This window comes from Rhipicephalus microplus, chromosome 4 (assembly GCF_043290135.1).
Source record: "Rhipicephalus microplus isolate Deutch F79 chromosome 4, USDA_Rmic, whole genome shotgun sequence".
Lineage (NCBI taxonomy): Eukaryota > Metazoa > Arthropoda > Arachnida > Ixodida > Ixodidae > Rhipicephalus > Rhipicephalus microplus.
In genome coordinates, this window is record NC_134703.1 from 149,758,758 (window position 1) to 149,783,968 (window position 25,211).

The following is a 25,211-nucleotide window of genomic DNA, read 5'->3' on the forward strand; positions in this document are numbered from 1 at the left end:
CCTTTTTAGTGGGACGCACTCACGTAATCAATCTCGCTGTCACGTAACGTGATTGAGGGCCTTGTCATGCATGTGTCACCTATTCTATTAATAAACTGTGTGTCTTCTATTTCCCGTACAATCCTGCCTTTGATTCTTGCGAGCATCCTGGTCTCAGATAGCAAGGGTGCGCATCTGCACTCCCTGCTGTGTAACGAAAGATTTGAACAAGGTGTCCCCCTAAAGAAGCCTTATGGTGTAACAATCAATTGTTTACATAGCGGCCCGTCTGCCCGACGCAAATATAAACTGGTCATATAAAACCCATGCGGCTGTTTGTTCAACGTATGCCTGAGCATGCAGTCGTACATAACTTTAGAGTCACGTTGTAATGTTTTGCTCTATAAAACAACTACAACGCAGTGACCTTTCTTGTGCATGCTTCGTTAAAATCGATTCCTAAGATACCTAATATCTGTCGATTTGTTTGTTTTTTTTTGCGCGCGTCTGCTTTCATGTCCGCTTTCTATTCATTTTTTTCCCTTTAACCTTCCCTATATATGTGTAGAATAGCTTGTCAGACGCTACATGTCATGTTGACTTCCCTGCTCCCCGTCTTTTTTTCGTGTGTGTGCAAATAAATTGTAGGCGCAATATTCACAGCATCTGACCTGCATCATCGTCATGTGTTTATATTCATTATCACGATGACCTACTCCATTCGAAGTGTTGATCGGGTGATTCTGCCTAATAAACGTCGTCGCGGCCCCAACGCTGCTACTCTATTGCAGTGTGGTGGATGACGCTATCGATCCCCAGGTCCACACTGACGTCACGTTCACCTGGAGCTTCGTTCGGGTTGCCGCTTGCTCTGCCCACCCACTGTCATGACCAAAGAAATGCTGCTCGAACCATTCGGCATTCCTGTCCAGAAGCGGGGTACCCCCTTCTTCTCCGGCTTTCAACGCGACGATGTCGAGGTATGGCTGAAAGAATACAACATGATGAGTGTTTACAACCAATGGGAGGACACCCCAGATTCCTTACAAAGAGAGGAATGTTTTTTCAATCTTGACCAGCGCTCCAGTTAATGGCCAATTTTAATTCACGAGGATAAGAAGAAAAAAAAATCACAGCATATTTACTGAGTGCATGATGATGAGTGGGGTGAAGCATCCATCAGTCCATCTGTGTTGCCGTCTGTTCATTCGTTCTTGCTTCCGTCCGTTTCTGCGTCCACCTGTGCGTCTTTCCGTCTATCCGTCTAATCATGCGTCCATCCATCCGTTCTTCCGTGCATCCATCCGTCCATCCGTACAATCGTATAGGCTTCCGTCCATGCATATTTGTTCATCGATGCGTCCGTCCATCCGTCCGTCCATCCGTCCGTTCATTTAGTTAACACTCCAAGTACCATATTTAACACTCCAAGTACCACCATCTCACATCTTTCCATCATATATTCATCTTATACAACTACTGAAATCCAGCCGAAATTGTAAGTACTAACGAGAAGTGGCTACTACGACGATGACGACAGGGGATATACGACCCGTGGCGTAAGGAGCTACGCCCCTAATGAACGACATGAAAATCCTGGGTGAGAGCTGGGATCAAACGCGGGCTCTTTGGGTCCGAGTAGGAATCTAACACGAGTTGTTCGCATGGCAAGCGGTTGTTCTACCACCCCGCCACGCTTCTACTTGTGAATTAGAGGGAAAATAACTCCGTCTGCTTCCAAATGCAGTGAAATAACTTTCATGATTGAAATACACACGTGTTTCGTGTAGATGCTTCACAAGACATCATAAAATATTGCAGCCGTTGTACCACGCATTGCTCTTGCAATGCGTGGTACAACGGCCGATTGGCAGTGCGCGTCAGGAAATGTGATTATTATATTAACTTCGTGCCTTAAAGTCGGTTAAAACCCCACCCACTAAAAAAGGCACACACGCTACTGCAACTATTCTCTTAAAACTACGCAGTGAGTGCATAGCAAGTTGGAAAAAAGTTTTATACAATAGGTGTTTGAAGTAAGCACTAGGAACAGCATATCTCAATTGCTTTGAACTCCTAAAATGAAAGATTTAGGGCTCCTAGTTTTTATTTGATGTGTCTGTATCAGTGGAGAGAGGGACAAGTTAGGACGGCTCTGCCATCCCATCTTTTCGGGAAAAGGGTAACTGACAAATCTGCTGGAAGTAATTCTTGAGATGTTATCGAATGGCTCAAGGCGATTCACGGAGACGTGAACTGTACTGTGTACTGCGTACATTACCTATATATAACGCGTTATTTTTGCGGGGGGGGGGGGGGAGCCACCAATAAATGAGCCATGGTATGTTACTTGAAGGTATTGAACATGCCCGGTGAAGGCCCTCGCGTTCTGGTGGATGATGAAGAATTATAACCCTGGAGGTCGACTTATACTGATCACAGATATATGAGCTCCGTTTTATAAACCTCTATTGGGCCTTCATAACGGGCCTTCATGGTAGCTTCATAACGAAAACCAGTAAGATTAATCCTTGCTTATAACATTTATTACACCGCTTCAATCACCGTGGTAAGATCGTCTTTAGAAGCCGCTCACTTTCCACCGGCATGGCACCGCGCAGGACGTCCTTCTTTCAACCTGCTTAATAAGAAAACCAAGAGCGTGGGTGCATTCGACAATATCTCCCATACGGACATCCTAACAGAATTAAACAGCATCGGATTTGGGGCCTACAATTACATAAAGGCTTTCCTCACAGATAGGCGGGCTTTAATAGGCGTAGCGCAAGTCAGGTCGGATGCTTTTGAGATGCTAAACAAAGGTACTCCTCAAGGAGCCATCGTTTATCCCCTGCTCTTTAATATCGCCGTGTTAGGACTCACGCGAGCTCTGGATGAAGTGCCGCAGTTAGGATACAAACTTTATGCGTATGACATCACCGTACATATGGACAAGGCGCGGTGTTCTGGCTATAGCAGACACTTTAAGAGGCTGCAACAGCAGTTGAAAACTTTTCCAAGGCCAGAGGGATCAGCTGGGCCCCAGATAAATCTGAAATTATTAGGGTATATGAGAAAGATACAAAAGTAATGGAAACATTGACATACACTTTGAAGGTGTCAAAGTACGTGAGGTAACGGTCACACGTATTCTGGGTTACTGCGTTCAGAGTAATGAACGAGTCAACCATACAGTAAACATATTAAAATCAGCCACGAAACAATTTGCAGGATTGATCCAGAAAATAGCATACCGCAAACTGGGAGTGAAGGAAGGAGACACAATTAAATTGGTACAGGCTATCGTACTGTGTAAGATTACGTATAGCCTACCTTTCCATGCGTTATCCAAATCGGAAGAAGAATCCGCCGTGTCCATATTCAGGAGAATGTTTTGTATGTGAAAGCTTCGAGCTATAATATTAAACAGTCAGTTAGATCAGTACTTAGCAACGATAACAGTATGGCGACATATGCATCGCTGTACACGTCCTCGATCACCAAGGCGCATGCTTTGCCATTGCTCTTGCAATTAAAGCGCAGAAAGAGAGAGATGAACCGCAGACAATTATCACCTCCGATTCGCAAAAAGCGTGGCGTTTTTTGTTAAGAGGCCCCCTTTTGATAAAAACAAACACATTATAGGCGGGAGAATAATGAACAGACACGGTTATCTGGTGTTCAGTACACGCAGGCCTGGAGGGAAACAAAAGTGCCGACGCTTTTGCTAGAAGGCTCACGATTCAAGCAGAGTCTCGACAGAACTTTGAATCCTTTGAAACACACCAGCAGGAATCTATCGAGGAGGATAACGACCCATCCAGAATGGCCTCTTGTAAAAGTTTTGCTAACCAACGAGGCATCCGACAAAAATACAGCACCACCCAAAAATCCTTAAAAAAAGAAGGACGCGATTGACCTCCAAAAAATTCAGACGAGAGTCTTTCCCAACCTCCAAAGACTACACAAAATTTTTTCAACGCTGTATGGGCATGCCTGTCCGTTGTGTACCGGCTGACCGTCGCTCTGCCACATTTCGTGAGGATGCCTAAATCAACCACCAAATTTACATACCTTTTTAGGTCAGTACAACCTTTCTAATTCTTTCCAGCAATGGGAGGCACAGCTCAGCAGCTCTGCACTACAAGTGCAGCTTGCACTTCTGCATCACGTTAGGCGTGCTGCAGCAGCCAGTGGAAGCCCTGGACTCGGGGCCCCATCCATGAAACTCATGACCCCTGTCCCAAGCCCTTGCAAATAAAGTTTTTCCTTCTTTCCTTTCAAGAGCGTACATAATGTTTCAAAATATTTTGCATGTAGATGAATCAACTGGACAAAATGTTGTTTTTAGCAGCAATATCCTCAGAGCATGGACAGGTAAGTCGATGACGAATAAGTCAATATGTGTATTCCTGACGTACTTAATGCCGACAGGGCTCCGCAGCTGCTTGTAGCCTTCATGTGTCTTCCAAAGTACACGAAAAATTCTGCTTACCTCTATGTCTTTTTTTTCTTTTTCACCCTTTAACCTTTCACCAAGTGCAAGGTAACAAATCTTCACTTAAAACGGTCCGATTTCAAAGCACACAACTTTGTTTCCTTTCGTGCTTGCGGCAAAAAATATACTGACAAAGTGTGCTTGGTGGCTATTGCCTTGGCCGTACTGGCACAAGAAATTTACGAAATTCCATATAGGTGAATATTCATCGTTGACGTGTAAATTCAGTTTATCTCGCCCAATAAACGTGCCATGAATGCTTCAGTAGTGACCAATTCTACGCGTTCCTTCCAAAATTTCTGTTAAAACGAAGGGAAACAAGTAGGTTGTGGAGCACAATCAACCAGAATATGCAGGAACGCTGTCACCCTGGGCACCGGAAGAACTTTCGACCTTTTTAAGTTTTTGGTACTGGTCTCAACAGCGCGACACTCGTGGGTTTTCTCTCTTTTAACCATATAGTACTCATAAATTCTGTATCAAAAGCAGAACGCTGCTCGTAACAGCACAACCCTCTGGTTACCCGCATTGTGGCAGAGGTGCGCACCAACACTATTAGCAGCATTTTATCCTAACGAGCAGGTAACTTATTTGGACAATATTTAGCATCAGGTCTCAGCAATAAAACGTACAACCTAAACGGCAACATATTCAAGTATATGGGAATGCAACTGCCTCCTAAAGGTACGTTTGTTGATAGCACAATCCTAATATCACCGGGCACCTGCCTTGGTGAATCGAGAGGTTATGACTTTGACTCCTAGGTCGTACTTGTGAAGGAAGCTTTCGCTGGACAGTGAATTTTCTGACGTTATTTTTGAGACGTAAATTAAATCGGTGACGTCTTAGTGTACACTGGCAAAGAACGCATTCATGTTGAAAATGTCCCCCCAAACAAAATATAATTCAAACAAAAAATATCTGGTACGTGTTGGTGTCACAAGCATTGTTCTCGATCTGATTACGGCAATACATTTTTTTTCTTGCCCAGTGCATCTCAATCGACTCGGCTGAATTCTAGTCAAGCACCAGAATAAATATCCTAGCTATCCTTCTAGAACTTAGTTTGTTACAGCCACAGTCTTTGATGGGCTATGAAGCGCTAAAAATGACTGTTGTTGCACGGCGGTGGCAGCTTAACACCACATATGCCAAAATCGTCATCGCATGAATTGATCAAGGTGTTTAAAGCTGCCGAAATGTGCCTTTGCTATTATGTCTATTCACGTGAAACCACAGGAGAACTTCAGCGCCCTATATTGTCTCTCGGTGAAGGGACATATGATCGCGGAGGCAATCTAAAAGAATGGAATTTCTAGAAAGCATCAAATTGGTTCAATGCCAACGGCAGCGAATAGCCACGTTGGATTTGGTAAACTTTCAGGCAGCATCAATATTATTCACGGAGAAGACAAAGGAGCGGCCTTTCTCGTTCTAGTCGTCTCAAGTTTGTTAAGTGCTTTATAGACAACGAGTCTTCTACCCATCCTTCTATGATCCTTAAAATAGCACCTTGGAGACATGTGTATTCGAAAAAAGTTAATGAAGCCATTGCGACAGGAATCTGGCTACGCTCGAATAGTGTGCATGTTTCGACATCGCCTCAATGCTACCGACCCGGATATTGCATTTTACGTCAATGGGCATGTAGTGGGCGGACAGACGTAGTGTCATCATATTTAATATTTCTCCTGCATTATTATTGCACACATTTTGAGCATGCAGGATTGTACGAGGGTGCATCGATGCCTCTTTCAGAACGTTATTGCAGATTTACAGTGAATGGCGTTTGGTGACGCAACTTACGAATGGGTAGGAAGCATGGCGTAGAAGATTAGAAAAAGAGCGCATACAGCTTGCGGTCATAACATCCCCAAGGATCAGAACAGCAATGGGCGTGCGCTGTTTCGTCGGGGCGAACACGCGGGAATCATTTTATTTTTATTTTCAGAATGAGTGTCAGAGAGCGACAGTATTTAGATGAACCGAATAGTTTTTATTTCGCCCTGGAAGCTTGTTAAAACGGCAGCCCGCTGCTTCATGTCGTTCAGCTACTAGTTTTGCTTCCGCACCGTGTGCCAGCGCACCAAGTTGAGCTTAAAAGACAAGACAAGAAAAAAAAGAATGAAATCGACGCATTAGAACTCAGGCATAAAACTGCAGGCGCTGAGAAGCCTTGCAGAGTAAATCTGCGTAGTTAAAGCAGTGTTAATATATTTTGGTGCACCAGCATCTGTTTGAGTTGGTCAGGTTGACTTTATACCACGTTTCAACAAAGTGTGCAAACAGGGTAGCTTCTTTACGAAGGGCCGTGTAATTTCGTGACCTGTAATGGTAACAATATTGTAGCCACGTTCAGGAAAGTGCTTGTAAGCCTGACTTGTAGGTCTACAGACACGAATTCTGAGTTTTTTTAATAGGCAGCCATATTTCTCGGGCAATGAGACAATAAGTGAAGCGAAGAACTACGCTAACGTTTTGCCGTCTTCTTAGTCGGTAGACATTGATAATGACCAGCGCACTCACTAAGTGTAAGGAGGCGTTCTGAATGATGATTGTCCCGCATTTGTCAAGTCGATTACGAATAAAGTGTTTTATCAGTTTTGAAAAAATATATTAGGAAACATTACTACAGGATGCATGAAAAAGAAAGAGTTTTGTAGAGAGTGAACAGCGAAATTTGGATACGATGTGAGAAACAATGATATTGTTACGGAAAAGAAGAGACGCCGTAACGACGAGGCTGGGGATTAGATATATTCAAAACCAGCGGTAATGGCGTGACCGGTCCACCAGCGATCGGGCGGATACAACTCTTCGTTTTCCTCGTCAGGCACACACGCGCGTCGCCCCCTAGAATATCAATGTACATGCTTGTAGCATAACCCCCGGCGGCACAAGCGCCGTCTCGGTGCATTTAAATGTCAACGTCACTAGGAGAGTTGTAGGGCTTCAAGCGCGCAACGTGTACAATATCGGTAGCCTGTTGGGCACATGAAGGCGACGGGGTGGCAGGACCAGTTTCATATGTTACAGGAGTAACCACACGAAGGACTCGGTATGCGCCTGTGTAGTGAGGAAGCTGTTTTTGTGACAAGCCAACTTGACGGGTCGCAGACCAGAGCAGGACCAAAGAACCGGGCTGAAAGTGTACGTCGTGGTGTCGTTGGTCATACAAGCGCCGTTGCTTCTCTTGAGAGGTCAGAAGGCGAGTACGGGTGATTTCGCGTGCGTGAGCGGCCCGAGTGATAGCATCCATGGCTTATTCACTGGTCGGTACTCCAGGGGACGGTATGACGGTGTCTAGAGGCAATGTTGGTTCTCGGCCAAACAGCAGAAAAAATGGAGAGTAGTCAGCAGTGTCATGGCGCGAAGAAGTGTAGGAAAGTGTGATGTACGGCAGCGCGAGATCCCAGTCGGTGTGGTTGGTAGAAACATACTTAGCGAGTATGTCTCTTAGAGTTCAATTTAGACGCTCCGTGAGTCCATTGGTTTGTGAGTGGTATGACGTAGTCAGCTTGTGTCTCATTTTACAGGACTGCAAGATGTCTGCTATGACCTTCGACAAAAAGGTGCGGCCACGGTCTGTAAGCAGCTGCCGTGGGGCTCCGTGTTGCAAAATCACGTCCTTGAGGAAAAAGTCGGCGACATCTGTGGTGCAGCTTGTTGGGAGAGCTCGTGTGATGGCATAACGCGTGGCGTAGTCGGTGGCCACAGCTATCCACTTGTTACCCGAGGAAGACAAGGGGAAAGGGCCAAGTAGGTCCAAGCCAACGCGGAAGAACGGTTCTGACGGAATATCAAGTGGTTGAAGGCGCCCGGCGGGAAGTGTCGATGGCGTTTTGCGGCACTGACATTTCTCACAAGCCGGAACGTTTCTTCTGACTGAGCGTGCAAGCCCTGGCCAGTAGAAGCGTCGGCGTATTCGGTCGTAAGTGCGTGACACACCTAGGTGACCAGCAGTAGGAAGGTCATGAAACTCATGTAGAAATTCTGAGCGAAGGTGTTTCGGAATGACAAGCAGCAGAGCTGGTCCATCTGGCTCAAAACTTTGGCGGTACAATACACCTTCGTGGAGCACGAATGAGCGATGGGGCTGACAGGAGGATGGTGATTCGAGGCGCTCAATGACAGCACGCAAGGATGCATCATAGCACTGCTCGTCACCGATGCATGTCATTTGCGAAAGGGAAAAGACGCAAGGCTTGGTGTCGGTGTCAGGCATAGTGCTCGACTATGCGACCGGGTAGCGGGACAGACAGTCTGCGTCCTGATGTAAACGTCCGGACTTGTATGTCACCGTGTAGGTATACTCTTGGAGTCGTAGAGCCCAGCGCCCGAGCCGGCCAGTAGGATCCTTCAGTGACTTAAGCCAACATAGCGCATGATGGTCAGTTATCAAAGAGAAATTAGTGCTATATAAATATGAGCGGAACTTTGAGACTTCCCAAACAAGAGCAAGACATTCACGCTCCGTAATAGAATAGTTGCGCTCAGCAGCTGTGAGGAGGCGGCTAGCGTAGGCGACAACTCGGTCGTGTCCCCGTTGGCGTTGGGCTAACACGGCTCCGATTCCGTGACCACTAGCATCGGTTCGAACTTCCGTCGGAGCGAATGGGTCAAAGTGAGCCAATATGGGTGGAGTCGTCAGTAGCGTGATTAGGTGAGAAAAAGCAGCAGCTTGGTCGGTACCCCACGTAAATGTGACGTCTTTCTTCAGAAGCTCTGTGAGGGGTCGAGCGATGGTTGCGAAATTTTTCAGAAATCCTCTAAAAAAGGAGCAAAGTCCTACAAAACTCCGGGCGTCTTTGGCTGACTGGGGCACAGAAAAACTGGCCACTGCACGAATTTTCTCGGGGTCCAGCTGCACACCAGAGGTGTCGACAAAGTGGCCCAACCCTGTAATTTGCCGGTGTGCGAAGCGGCACTTCGACGAGTTCACTTGAAGGTCTGCAGTGCGGAATATGTCGAGAATAGCTGACAAACGCTGAAGGTGGTTCTCAAGTGTTGGGGAATATACAACGACATCGTCAAGATAACAAAGACATGTTGACCATTTGAACCCTTGTAGCAGAGAGTCCATCATGCGCTCGAACGTGGCTGGGGCCTTGCATAGCTCAAATGGCATAACCTGGAACTGAGATAGGACGTCTGGAGTAACAAACGCAGTCTTCTTTTGGTCTTTTTCATCGACAGCAATCTGCCAGTAGCCGGAACGTAGGTCTATTGTAGAAAAGTATCGGGCGCCGTGGAGACAATCGAGAGCGTCATCGATGCGGAGGAAAGGGTAAACGTCCTTTTTCGTGATAATATTCAGATGACGGTAATCCACGCAGAAGCACCACGTGCCATCTTTCTTTTTAACGAGCACAACGAGGGACGCCGAAGGGCTCGAAGAGGGTTCAATAATTCCTTTGGCTAACATCTTGGTGACTTCTTGTTGAATTTACTTTACGCTCGGCGGCAGAAACCCGGTATTGTCGCCGTTGAATGAGATGAGAATCAGCTGTGGTAATGCAGTGCTTGACGAGTGAAGTCTGACTGAGTGGACGGCTGTCAATGTCGAATATGTCGCGGTATGAAGCCAGAAGGCGGCATAGCGCGGTTGACTTCTCAGGTTTGAGATCCGGGGCGATCATGGAGCGTAAGGTCACATCGAGGCACGTGGCATCCTGCGAGTGATGTGGGTGCTCGGGACATACGTCTGCCGTAAAACAGGTGACGTGGTCGTCAATTAAGGGCCTTAGCGTGGCGACCAAAATTCCTTGGGGTAGTACTTATTTTATGAAACCGAAATTGATAACAGGTAAATATGTTCGGTTAGAGGCCATGCTTACGACGGAGTGTGGGACAGTAAAGTCACGCGCCAGGAGAACATCAGCAATCGGCGTCACGATATGATCACCGAACACGGGAGAGGATGTTGCCAATTCGATGAATGTGAGAGCTTTAGGCGGTATCCGGAAGAAGTCAGTGGTGCACAGGCTGTTCTTGAGTTCAGGGTGAGAATCTGGGAGAAGAGGAAGTTCTAGGCAGAGAGTACCGGTGGCATAATCTATCAGGGCGGAATGCGTCGATAGGAAGTTCATGCCGAAGATTAGGTCATGCGGGCAATTTTTAAGCACCGTAAATAAAACGGGAACATGGCGGCCGGCAATACTAACACGAGCGGTGCACATTCCAATGATGGCCACAGTTCCACCATCAGCGACACGGAGGGCTTAAGTTGCTGTAAGCGTGAGGACTTTTTTGAGCAGGCGACACAGATGAGCACTCATTATGGACACTTGAGCTCCGGTGTCGACTAATGCCGACAAAGAAATACCGTTAACATACACCTCAATCAAGTTAGTATTAGTGGGGAGCGTCAACGGAGGATTTGGATCATTCGCAAGCATGCAGCACTACCTCCCGGAGCTGCATAATCTAGTTTTTCGTCCGAGAGGATCTATAGTTGACCGGTGACGGATAGCTGCGTGGTTGGGGCGATGGGGAACAGCGGCGTTGAGGTGACGGCGAACGAGCAGTGGAGCGGCTGTTAGGAACGTCGGTAGAAGGGTCCACACGACTGGGCGAATACCAACGGAAGCCCTCGTATGGTCGAGTAGAGGAAAATGGGCTCCAGTTTGAGGTTGTCCAAGTGCTGCGGCAGTAGTGGGAGATATGGCTAACTCGGTGGCAGCGGAAGCAGATCGGCTTGTCGTCTGCAGTTCTCCATTCCACCGGATTGCGGGATCGCAAAATAAAATGCACGTCATGGCGTGGTGCATTTGTTGTTATTGGTCTGGAGACGGGTCGGGAGACAGAGCAGGCCACAGGAAAACCGAGCTTTGCAATTTCCTGCCTCACGACGGTTTGTATAACGGAGACCGGTGGAGGCATTTGTGCGGCGCCATGGTCGAGCGGATATGGAGGAAATGGTGCCGGACTTGACGCCTCAAGCTCCCGTCGAACTATTCGTGTCACGCTGTCCTGCGTGGGTAGTGTGGCACCGAGATCGGTGCAAGTGAATGTAACAGCCGTGTTTGGTAGCCGCGTAAATTGAGGCAGAACACGGTGGCTTTTGGCCATTTTGAAGCGGCGGCATTCCTTGATAGTCACATCTACGGTCGTGACGTTAGTGTAGACGAGCAAATTGAAGGCGTCATCCGCGATGTCTTCAAGTATGTGGCCCGCCTTGTCACTCTCTGTCATTTTCTCGTCGACATTTCAGCACAACCTGAGCACGTCCTGTATGTACAAGACATATGACTCTGTTGAGGACTGCACACGAGCGGCGAGTTTCTTCCGCACTTCCATTTAGCCACCGGACGGGTCTCCAAAGATGTCGTGTCGTCGGTCCTTGAAGGTATCCCAGCTGGTGAGCTCGGTTTCATGGGCGTCGAACCAGACCCGTGGGGTGCCGTCCAAGTAAAATACTACGCTGGCGAGCATCATGGTAGGGTCCCATGGGTGTGTGTGGCTAACACGTTCGTACATACGGAGCCAGTAGTCGACGTCAAGCCCAGGTTGTGTGGAGAATGTACCGGGATCACGGGGGGTGGGCATCGTCAGATATGTAGTGGCTGGAGCTACAGATGGAGACGATGACGGGCTGTTGTCATTGGTAGCCATGGCCGGAGACTGAACGGTGTGGCCACTGAAAAGCTTCGTGGTGAAGGCGGGGAACGTTCCACCTCCACCAATTATGTTACGGAAAAAAAGAGACGCCGTAACGACGAGGCTGGGGATTAGATATATTCAAAACCAGTGGTAATGGCGTGACCGGTTCACCAGCGATCGAGCTGATGATGATGATGATGATTCACAGCCATGGCTCGTACCCACTCAGGGGGATTGGCCAAGAATCGATGACTTAATAAGTAAGATTTTTTTTAATATCAAATCCACCCACCAGAAAAAAGAAAGAAAAAAGAAAAGACACCCTAGGCAGAATGAAAGGAGTGCAATAGTTGTTTGTCACTCGCTCAGATAAGACAATGATTCATTACCTAGAATAAGAACCAGCATGGTAAAACAATGCTCTTGTGTTCGTTGGATTTTTTTTGCACAAATAATAACCACGCAATTAAAAAGCCTAATCCTTTTACTTTCATTAAGGTACTTGCAAACTGCATAGAAAACGTTCTCGTGGCTGAAGCCCAGATCGTAAGCACTGAAGGAAAGTATGTTTTCTATAGTGAAATTCAGCCCCAGGCTAGCGAATGGGAGGACTAAGAATGTTTTCCTGAGCAAATTGTATCGGCGACATGATAAAAAATATTGCTCTATTGTTTCCAATTCTGAACAAAAGCTGCATAGTGGTGATATCGCCAGACCAGCCCTATGTGAATAGAAATTTAACGGGGGGACACGACATTGAAATCTGGTTATTATGGTTTCCAACTGTCTTGTTCGACACCAATGAATTTTCCATGGAAATCTTAAGTGAGTAAATTCTGGTGTGGAAAATATTGCTTCTATAGCGTCTGCACTGAGCGCAAGCTTTCTGTATCATGTCGCAGTTATAGTGGCCACTTCGGGAAGGACTGATAGTACTGGTCCTTCCAATGCTGCTCGTGCTAGAGAGTCGGCGATTTCATTTACTTCTAAGCCGCAATGACCGGGTACCCATATTAATTTCAGTAGCTAGAGCTGAAGAGGAACTAGCATAAGGAGCGCCTTTAAGGCCATCGATTTTGTTGACGCCGTAATCGACGTACATACTGACAAGGAATCCGTAATTATAATCGCGTTGGCGGCATTCAAATGTAGCTTTCGCAGCACTAGAACTATCGCCAACAGCTCAGCTTCAAAAACTGGGGTGAAATCCGGTAATCTTAATGAAAAAGACCAGTCAAGCAAATGGGAGTATATACCTACACCTGTCTTTTCATCCATTAATGAAGCATCTGTGGCTATAATATTATTTGTTTCTGCGTGTGCAAGATAATCCTGCAGTCGTCTATTTAAGACCCTATAAGACTGTAATTTAGGCTTAGAGGGAAAAAACTTATTCAATTCTATCTTAAGAATTTGATTTGTAACCTGCGCCGCAATCACATCTCGAATTTTTACATTTAACCTATCTAGTTGTTTCTGGACAAAAGCAATTTGAGGTGTTCGAAAGCGTGGCCAATGGGCAAGAAAAAAGCTGTCTGGGTCATTTATAAAATCATATTCAGATCGTCTTGGCGCATAGCTATAAAATTTCAAAAACGTCTGAACCGTTAGGATACGAAAACGGCAAGGCAATGTAGGTAATCGTGCTTCCTGATACAAAACATTGTTTGTTACAAACCTCGGAAGTCTTAGACACAATCTGAAGGCTTCTCGTTTCAGCATAACCAGAGGCTTTATTTTATAAGCTGGGCCACCCGAGAACAATACGCACCCGAATTCTAGGATTGGTCGTATATACATTTCATAGATCATCACCACTGTGCTTCTGCGTAGACCATATCGGCGGCTGCTCAGTCTACGAGGAATTCCTAAGGCGCGTTGTGCTTTAGATGCCCTGCTTTCTATGTGAGGAGTCCAGTTTAGGTTGGCATTATAAATTACTCCCAAATATTTAAGAGATTCCACCTGCGGAATGGGCTCTTGTTTATAACCTATTGAAATTGAGATGGGATCGGATAACGAGAATATCAATACTGCACTCTTATTTACATTTAAGGTCATGCAGACTGCATCTAGCCATCTCTCTAGCATATTGACATATCTCTGTAGCTTTTGATGTAGAGAATATATGTCACTATGTGCCGTGAAAATGCAATATCATCAGCATATACAAACACCTTCACGTCCTGGCAATGCGGTATAGTGCTCATTAAAATGTTAAATAGAATTGGCGAGAATACAGCGCCTTAGGGGACACCGCGTGTTTTTTGCACTTTGACGATGCGCAACCATGCTTAAAGCAATAAAACTCTCTTCCTCTCAAAAATTCCCTCACCCACGCCAATATATATTTTGGGAGATTGTGGCTCTCTAATATATCTAATAAAACTGAATGTTCTACACTATCGTAAGCCTTAGCTATATCTAATGTCACTAGTGCCGCATGTTGTGTTCTTTTGCGAGAAAGCTGAATGCGGCTTTCTAAATCTGCGTGTGCACACCAGATTGAAAAATCTGTTCTGAAGCCAATTTGATTTGGATTTATTATCAAATTTTCCTCCATCCATATTAGAAGTGTTTTATAGAGCACTCTTCCGATGAGCTTCACCATATTAGATGTAAGAGAAATGGGTCAAATGTTTTCTATGGCATATTCGAATCCTTGTCTTTTTTGTATCGGCACTATTTTAGCTAATTTACACTCATACGAAATCGAGGCATACTTTAACGAATAATTTACAGTGTTTAGTAGGTCACATGGTGATAATTTGAATAATACTTTTATCATAGCAGTTGCGATTCCATCCGGACCTGGAGGTGACGAGGGCAAACCTTGTATCACTTGTGCTAACTCTTCCTCTGTAACTTCAGTAACTTCAATCGTTAACGCTGGTTTTTGTGGATCGTAAGGCTTAGGTGATGTAAATCTACACTCCAGGCCTTTAGCCATGGTTTCTAAGGATTTCTTTGTTTCTTCCAAGGACATAATCTCAAACTCTATATTATTTGGAGATGGCATCATTTTACGTGATCTCATGAACCTGAACAACGCCTTTTTGTTACAAGCTTTTGAAAGGTGATCATAATGTTTTCTATCATATTGTTCATTAGCCAAAGAGACTGTGCGTTTAAAACTTGCAGCGTGATACTTGTAATCAGACCAGTTTTGGGGGCACTGGTTATACATAAGTTTTTTCCAAGCTGCCTTTCTTCGTCGGAAATCGCGGGCACAGTCCGAGTTCTGCCACGGACTATGGGTTGTGCTCTTTGCGGATTCCACAACAAATTCTGCATTTTTATATGTTTTTTTGATCAGTGCACTTAGTATCATGGCTTTGGTATCTTCTTGCTCTTCAGAATGAGTCGCTAAAGCAAATTTTAAATCTTTGCAAAATTTGGTGTAATTAATAAACACTCGAGTCTGAGAGCCTGACATTATAACTTGGCAAGCAATCTCGAATAACATAGGCAAATGATCGCTGTTAGTTGCACAATCACATGCACTCTAGCTTAAATCTAAGGCTGAACGAGACCTATCACTAATGTAAGTGGGTGTTCTTGAATTCAGACAACACAAGTTATTATCCGCTGTCCACTCCCACAATCTCTTACCGCATTGATCAGTTCGAAAACCTCAGCACGTATGATGAGAATTGAAATCGCCGATTAGAATTTTATTTTGATAACTAGAAGTCACTGCAGCGTCTAAACATCGAGTATCTATTACACCTTTAGTAAAGTATGCATTCACCACCAAAAAAGGCATGCAGCCTGGTAAGGTTATTTCTAAGGCAAGAATTTCACTTTCAGGTGACATGAGCTTATACGCAATTTTTGCTTTGAGACTTATTCTATTATTAATAAAAAATGCCAAACCTCCACTTTTGAATGGACGGTCTAGACGGAAAGATCTGAATATATTTATTTCAAAAGACTGATGCATTGAAAGCCGAGTTTCTTGTAGTGCAATACTATCTGGAGAAAATTTCGGTGCCAAACATATTAGATCAGTTGTCGCAGAGTGAATCAATCGGCAATTTCAATGAAGGATTTTAAGTGACCCTATTGTTTCTCTAGAATAGCCTCAGCGATGGCCTTGTTTAGAATAATTTCTTTAAGAAAATCAGCTTTAGACAGGGTGTTCTTCTGGTACTTTTTGGTTTTTGAATTGACAGGTACGATGCCTTTTTTGTATAAAGGGAATCTCGAGCGCTTTAGTGATCGCGGATCCATCTCCATTTCGTCTGAGTCCTCCACTTTCCTGGTAAGCTCGCATTGAGATACGCTACCTTCCTCTACTGAATCTGCAGCTACCGTAGGTTGCTGTGGCGTATCGGAGCCATACTCCTTTGAAATTTCAGGGGAGCCACGAATGTGAAGGGCTTCCGTAGCCTGCTGTGGCGTATCAGAGTCATACTCCTTTGCAAACTCCGAGGAGTCACTAACGTTACTTGGTGCACTGAGGTTGTTTTCCGCTGTACCCAACATTTGAGCCATCTGCTGTGATAGAATTTGGGCCAAGGACTCACAAAGATTCCCAGCGATACGCTCCATTGCCTTCTCCACTGCCTTCTCAATCGCTTCCGCAATAGGAACAGAGAGAGCTTCCATTGTTGGCAAATTACGAGCTGTTACACCAGTGTAGCCTTGTGTTCGTGCTTGTATTTCAAGTGCTGCTTCTTACGCTAACACCGTCTTCGTTCTACAATCTCTAGAATTTGCAGTTCACGTACTTTTGCCGAACAACTAGAGCTTATCGGCCGCATAAGCTTCGTTACATAGGCAACGCTTTTCTTTATCGCTCTGACAGTCGCTAGAATTGTGACCTTCCCCGCATAACTTACACCTGGTCGCTGACCTACAACCTTTCATTGTGTGACCATAACGCCAACACTTTATGCATTGGAGCGGACGAGGAGAAAGCGGCTCTACTCTGTAAAAAAAAAGGCCAAGCCTTAATTTCTGATGGTCGGACTGATCCCGCAAAGGTCACAATTACAGACTCAGTTGGTATTTTGTTCTTATCAACCACCCGTCCACACTGATAAACTGAAATAGCACCTGCTGGCGAAAACAGCTCTAGTACTTCGGAGGGTGGCATGTTGGCATCGACGCCACGCACTAGACCTCGGGTACATGCTAAATGTGAAGGTATGAACGCGCTCACCGGCTGGGATGCAAACATCGAGCACTTCAGTAGATCTAGGACACAGGACTGGTCTGGCGAAAAGCACCGTATGCCTCCTCTGCCGAACGGGCGGACCTCCGTTATGGACTCGAAATGGGTCGTCACTGACCGTAATTCCACCTGAATTATTTCCGGGTTTTTCATCTGAATGATGCCGTCATTGGTCGGGACTAGAGCCACTGGAACCGATGGTATTCCGTTGCGCAAGAAAAGATCCACTGGCACTTCCTTCGGATCCGTAGAAGCAGACCAAAGAAAAGTCCCTGGCCCTGGCGAAGATAAGGTCATCTTGTCTTGCCTGAACTGCACAAAAACACTTATCAAACAACTATTGCAGTTTAGGAAACGATGATAGATCAACTAACCAAACACAGCTACTTAATTCTTGGCCACACCCCGAGAGCAAGCTTAAAGGTTCAGCCACGCTGCACGTTCGCCTCGAGCTTGTTTGTTTCTTTGTTTGTATCCCCTAATCCATGGCTCGTACCCACTCTGGTGGATTGGCCAAGAGAACATATAGTGTCATATGGACGGTAACTGCATTACAGCTTACAACGAAATAAAAAAAACGGGGGGAGGGGAGTTGTATAGAGAACTGTTAAAAAAAAGAAAGAAACCAAAGATTTAGATTGTGAGAAAAAAGAATCAACAACAAAGTAGACACTAATAGCTACAACTTGATTTTTGGAGCCGACCAGACAGCTGGTTTTGCCAAACACGATCGATTTGGTATGTCACGGATTTATCCAAAATTGAAAATAACTTTTCCACCCATTTTTTTAGTATCTGTTAACGTGGGCTTTATGTTGAAAAACGTTTAGAGTCTTGAATAAAATTACCTTCCGCATCGATTGCATCTCTGTGGCGATTTCCCAAAACAGAGGCACCAAAAGTTAGATAATTTTCTGTGGTTAAGTTTAAACCTAGCTTCGAAATGGGAACATTTAAAGTCGTTTCCTAATTAATGCATAGTTACGACATGAGCCAAAATAATGTTCAATAGTTTCTGATTCTTCGCAAAACGGACAAAGGGGGGAAATGTCAGACCAGCTCTCTGTAAATAAAAATTTAATGGGGGGACACGGCACCGGCATCTGGAGATTATAATTTCAAGTTTTTTGGACGGACTGCACTGGGCTTTCCATAGAAATTTGAGGTGCTGATAATCGGTCCATTGTGTGATATTTTCTAAACTATCTGCAAAAATAGCGAATTTCCTATATCTAACCCCTGATAAGTATTCTACCTTGGGAAGTACTGAAATTACTGGTCCATCGAGTGATGCTCGTGCCAAAGCATCTGCCAATTCATTTAATTGTAATCCGCAGTGACCTGGGACCCACACAAATTTGAGGAGTTTTAAATGCGGCGGTGCTATTGTGTGGAACGCTGCTAGGGCACGAGATTGTTCAGAGGTTGTGAGAGCTGCACACACCGAAAGTGAGTCTGTTAGGATGATTGCACTGGTCTCGGTCGTAGGAATTTTACGAAGAGCTAAAATAATAGCTACTAGCTCGGCTTCAAATATAGGAGTGAAATCTGGAAGCCTTACTGAAAAAGACCAGCCGAGGAAATCAGACGCAATTCCTATGCCTGCCTTTTCATTGTTGACAGAAGCATCTGTAGCTATTACATTTTTTGTTTCTGCATGTACCAAGTAATCGTTTATTGTAGTGGTCAAAAATCTAAGAGATTGCAACTTGGCTTGTGGGGGGAAGATTTCATCGTACTCAATTCTAATGTTGATGGTTGAGGAATTAGTTTCAATTACTGTGCTAATATCTACATTTATGCAGTCCAATTTCTTTTGAACAAAAATTATCTGAGGGGTATGAAATGGAGGCCAATGTGCAAGAAAGAAAGAGTCAGGGTCGCTGATAAATGCGTACTCTGATCTTCGCGCCGGTAAACTGTAGAACCTTAAGAAGGTTTGAACCGTTAGAATGCGAAATCGACAGAGGAGTGTTGGCAATCGCGCTTCTTGATACAATATATTATTCGCCACGAACCTGGGAAGTCCCAGGCATATTCGCAGGGCTTCTCGCTCTTACATTACTAGCGGTTTAATTTAATAACGAGCGGAGACAACTCTTCGTTGTCCTCGTCAGGCACACACGCGCGTCGGCCCCAAGAATATCAATATACATGCATGTAGAAATATAAACAATCGTTTTGTACTCTATGCTGCACTGGGAAATAACCAAGGGTTGAGGAATTCGCAAATGAAGGAGAAGAAAGCACCTTTAAAAACAAATTGAACACAGAGGGTACAGTTGCATTGAAGAATTTATATATATAGCTAAATAAAGAGTTTATCACGCCAAAATAAAGTTCAAGAGCTATATGTACGTGTGGCTAGGTGAGGATCTAGCATAAAAGCGGTCATGTGCACGTACAGCTGTTGATAGAGTACTGCAGAAACAGCTACTGGTACTAAGGACATGGTTCTTTATCACCATGCAATGACAGTGACGAGCTTGTGGTGGGTCTTGCCTTTTCTTTGTTATTCTCCCAATACAAAGTCTTAAAACACCCAGACCCACCTATTCTCATCATTTCAATAAAGTTGTCGCTCTTGCTTGTGTTAGCGAACTCAAAGCTGGTGAAGTGGAGACAAGTAAGGGGAAAATGGTTGACAAATTTTCAGTGCAATAAGGCGAAGTCCTAAAGTTACGTCATCATCTCTTTCTCCTCTAGTTTTTGCTGCTGTGGCAGTTAATTAAAATTTCAACAATCACGACAACCTATTCTTCCATAGTAACTGTACAGTCACTCAGTCAGTCTAGTTTTTAGGGCATCGCGTGAATATCGCTAACGTCACTCATGTGGGACAAAATCTGTGCAACGCAGTCATGAAACGGGTGGGCACCAGCTTGCACAGAAGAGTAGTTTTTTTTAGAAGCGAAGATCTATAAGCTGTGGGTCATGCGTCCACGCTGTATGTAGTAGCAGTAATAGTTGTCATTGTAGTAGTAGGTAGCCACCTCCACGGCTGAACTAGAGGAGCGCCACGCACGCACTCTTTTGAATTGAGGAGGAAACCCGCGCATGTTAATCATAAATAAAAAAGATAGTTGTTTGCGATGAAATAACCTGCAGAGACGGGTATCGATGATCTAATCTCAACTAAAATTCGCCTTGATTATGATACCCACTAAACAGAACCAGTATCAGGGGGACGCACTTTAAACACTATCTAAGGGCGTATAAGCTCCTTGATTTCAGCAAGGTTTTGTGAGATATCTATCTCTATCCATTTCCGACCCTTATTTTCCCACCCCTGTTCAGGATAGCAAAGCAGTTTTTCTTGGTTAACCTCCCTGTTTCTTCTTTTTATTTATTTCTTTCTCTAGTGCGGGTTCGGCCGCAGTGCCATGAACTGGCGGTGGCGAAATGTGGGAAATAGAGACGAAGCGCAGGCCGTAAGAGAGTGCGCGCTTGCCGCTCCTCTAGTGCGCCCGTGCCATCTCTTGTTCAGTCCTTGGAATGTGCGCTAGATGGCGGTACTTCTTTATGATGAATATATGATGAAAATATGCGAGATGTACTTGGAGCGTTCACTAGATTGGCGGACGGATGAACATACGCATGAACGGTAGGATTGACAGACAGGAAGATGCACGGACGCATGAATGGACTCATGGGCGGACGAATGCATGAATAAACGCACAAATGAATGCACGGACGGATGCGTGAACGGACGCACAGAAGGAAGGATGGACGCACGGACGGACGGATGCATAAACAGACAGAGGGACACAAGGATGGACGTACGGACTGACGAACAGATGGACTCACCGACGGACGGTCAGGTGGACGCACGGACAGTCGCACAGGCAGACGCACGCATGGACGGAACCGTGAACGGACTGATGGATGCTTCGCCCCACTCATCATCATACACTCCGTGAATGTGGTGCAACTTTTTTTATCGGGTAGGGCACTTTTAAGGCGAACAAAAAATACCTAATGGTTGATTGCGTCAAGACAATAATTGATGTCTAAAGCTTTCAAATTAAAACACCATGACCTGTAGTTCTAAAGATTAGTGCTTTAAGAGTAACAAGTTCGGCTCATTAGCTTGTTGGAGCTAGAACGTCACCACTAAATGTTGAACCTGGGCAACGTGCTTTAAAGGCGGAAAGCGCGAATAAAATTATTAGTACAAAAAACTGTGCTTTATTAGGGAATCTTCAGGGCGTATATTGTTTATTAGGTGACATATACGTTAATTTATCGATAGAAATGGTCCACCAGTTAACGCACAAGTGTCAGCAACTAGAAATGAGTGCTTTGCAGCTTGTTGATAAAGAGTTTGATTTAAGCTAGCACCACGCAGCTTCATGTTCTGGTTATGAGGTGTGACAAATGCCAGCTGACCGAATACTCAATCATACTGAGGCTTTATCTCGGTAACAACATCCAGTGCTTTACGGCTGGCATTAGTCATAGTTGTTCAGATCACGCATCGTGTTAAGCTTGCTAATGACCGTATGCACGCCTCGAAGAAAAGAGAGCAGCTTGCACTTGCTAAATGATGTAAGCAATTCAATTAGTGTCCCTACTGCACGACAGCAGATGTGCCATTACCGCATTGCCTGACTTTTTTTTTATTGCAGCTTTCTCGTTTTGTCTCATGCAAACAGCGGTTTCGTATTGAAGCCGGAAAAAGCGCCCTATGTGCGACATCTGCAATTGAAAAAAAGACCATAGATGTACAGGCAAAAGGCGTAAAATGATTGATATTTTGCAAGCTCTGACGCATAGTGAAATTCAAATCATGTAAAGTTGTCAGCAAGTACCTCTTGATGCTGCATTTTCTGTCTTTAGGGTGTGAGACCAAGTGTTAGAAAAACACTTAATGTGATAGTCACTTAAAAAATATTAGCCTGCAAATGCAGACTAATATTGTGGTTATTTGTGGTTATTTTTATAAAAATAACCACAAACTTGACTGATACACCGCTGAGACCTACATTTAGAACATAACAATCCGGGTGTGGCGATGGCGTAGTGGTTAGAGCATCCGCCTCGCATGCAAGAGGTCCGTGGTTCAAATCCCGGTGCCGCACAGTTCCTAACCGGAAAAGAAAAAAAAATCCGCGTGTTGATGGAACTGCATTAAGAGGCCTGGGGTGCGGCCTCACCGGTAACCACCGCCGGGAACGCACTCCCTCATCAGAGAAGGATTGGCTACCCTGGTGCAGCATCTGGCCACTGCCTCCCACATGCATACGTCAAATAACTCACGGCCCTCAGTTCCCAGCAGCTGCGAAGCAACTGACAGTGGCGGGGGTCAGATCTGCAACGCAGCAGAGGGTGCTAAGAATCTCTGGACTACAGGCCGCCATTGGAACCTGAACTTGGCAACGTTTAACGCTAGAACCTTATCTAGTGAGGGAAGTCTAGCTGTACTATTCGAGGAGCTAGAGGGTGTTAAATGGAATATAATAGGGTTCAGTGAGGTTACAAGGACAGATGATGCCCATACGGTGCTACAAACTGGGCACGTCCTTTGCTATCGGGGCTTGGCTGACAGAACAGAACTGAGAGTGGGGTTCCTAATTCACAGAAACAAAGCTGGCAACATAGAAGAATACTATAGCATAAATGAAAGGGTGGAAGGTATTGTAATTAAACTGAATGAGAGATACAAGATGAAGGCTTACACGCCTACAACCAGCCATGATGACGCTTCAGTTGAAAGCTTCTATGAAGACGTGTAATCGGCAATGAGTAAGGTAAAAACACAGTATACTATCGTGATGGGCGACTTTAATGCAAAGGTAGGGAAGAAGCAGGCTGGAGACCAGGCAGTAGGAGATTGTGGCATCGGCACTAGAAACGCCAGAGGAGAGCAACTAGTAGAATTCGCAGAACGCAATAACTTGCGGATTTTGAATACCTTCTACCGCAAACGAGAAAGCCGCAAGTGGACATGGAGGAGCCTTAATGGCGAAAATAAGAACGAAGTAGACTTTATAATGACTGCACACCCAGGAGTCGTGCAGGATGTGGAAGTGGTTGGCAAGGTACGATGCAGTGACCATAGAATGCTCGAATTCGCCTAGACTTGAAGAAGGAACGACAGAAACTGATACGCAAGAAGCCAATCAACGAGCTAGCACTGAGAGGAAAAGTACAGGAGTTCAGAGTGTCGCTGCAGAACAGGTACTCGGCTCTTAGTGAGGAAACCAATCTTAGCGTAGATACAATGAATGATAATCTGACGAGTATCATTACGGAGTGTGCAGTGAAAGTTAGAGGCAGGGTAGTTAGACAGGACACTGGCAAGCTTTCCCAGGAAACGAAGAACCTAATTAAGAAGCGTCAAAGCATGAAAGTGTCAAGTACAACAGACAAAATGGAGCTGGCAGAGCTTTCGAAGCTCATAAATAGACGTAAAGTATGCGATGTAAGAAGGTATAACATGGAGAGAATTGAACACGCTCTGAAAAACGGAGGAAGCGTCAAAGCAGTGAAGAGGAAACTTGGGATAGGCAAAAGTCAGATGTATGCACTAAAAGACAAAGAAGGCAAAATAACTACCAATATGGATAGGATAGTTAAAATAGCGGAGGAGTTTTACAGAGATCTGTACAGTAGCCGAGACAACCACGGCCTTAGTACTATAAGAACTAGCAGTAACCCAGATGACACCCCACCAGTAATGATAGAAGAAGTCAGAAAAGCTTTAGAGAGCATGTAAAGAGGCAAAGCTGCTGGTGAGGATCAGGTAACATCAGATCTGCTGAAAGATGGAGGACAGATTAGGTTAGAAAAACTAGCCACCCTGTTTACGAGGTGTCTCCTGACGGGAAGGGTACCAGAGTCTTGTAAGAACGCTAGCATCATCTTAATACATAAGAGAGGAGATGACAAGGACTTGAAGAATTACAGGCCGATCAGCTTGCTCTCTGTGGTATACAAGCTATTTACAAAGGTAAATGCTAACAGAGTAAAGAAAATATTAGAATTCAATCAAGCAAAGGAACAAGCAGGATTTTGAACAGGCTACTCAACAATTGAACACATTCGTACTATCAATCAGGTAATAGAGAAATGCTCAGAGTGTAACCAACCACTATACATAGCCTTCATAGATCACGAGAAGGCGTTTTATTTATTTATTTATTGGTGGGATACTGCAGGCCAAAAAGGCCCTAACAGGAGGGGCACAACCACAAGATCAGTACATGAGTGACACATCTTCACTAAGTTACATCTGTGTAAGAGGAGAGCGAGTAGAAGAGAAACATGAAAACAAAAAAAAATCAAGCGATATTGGGAGGGGAGGGGGTCAAGATTCACAGAATTAAACATTGGGTTCATCAAGATTGAAGTAGTGATTCAGTAGAAATATCAGCCGTCATGCAGACACTGCGGAATCAGGGAGTACATGAAGTATATATAAACATTCTGGAAGAAATCTACAGGGGATCAACTGCTACCATAGTGCTTCATAAAGAAAGCAACAGAATACCAATCAAGAAGGGTGTAAGGCAGGGGGACACAATCTCCCCAATGCTATTTACCGCATGCTTACAGGAGGTTTTCAGAAGCCTAGAATGGGAACAGTTAGGGATAAGAGTTAATGAAGAATACCTTAGTAACCTGCACTTCGCCGATGACATTGCATTGCTGAGTAACTCAGGGGACGAATCGCTACTCATGATTACGAAGTTAGACAAGGAGAGCAGAAAGGTGGGTCTTAAAATTAATCTGCAGAAAACGAAAATAATGTACAACAACCTCGGAAAGGAGCAGCGCTTCGAGATAGGTAATAGTGCACTTGAAGTTGTAAAAGACTATGTCTACTTAGGGCAGGTAATAACCGCAGAGCCTAACCACGAGATTGAAGTAACTAGAAGAATAAGAATGGGGTGGAGCACATTCGGCAAGCACTGTCAAATTATGACAGGTAGATTGCCACTATCCCTCAAG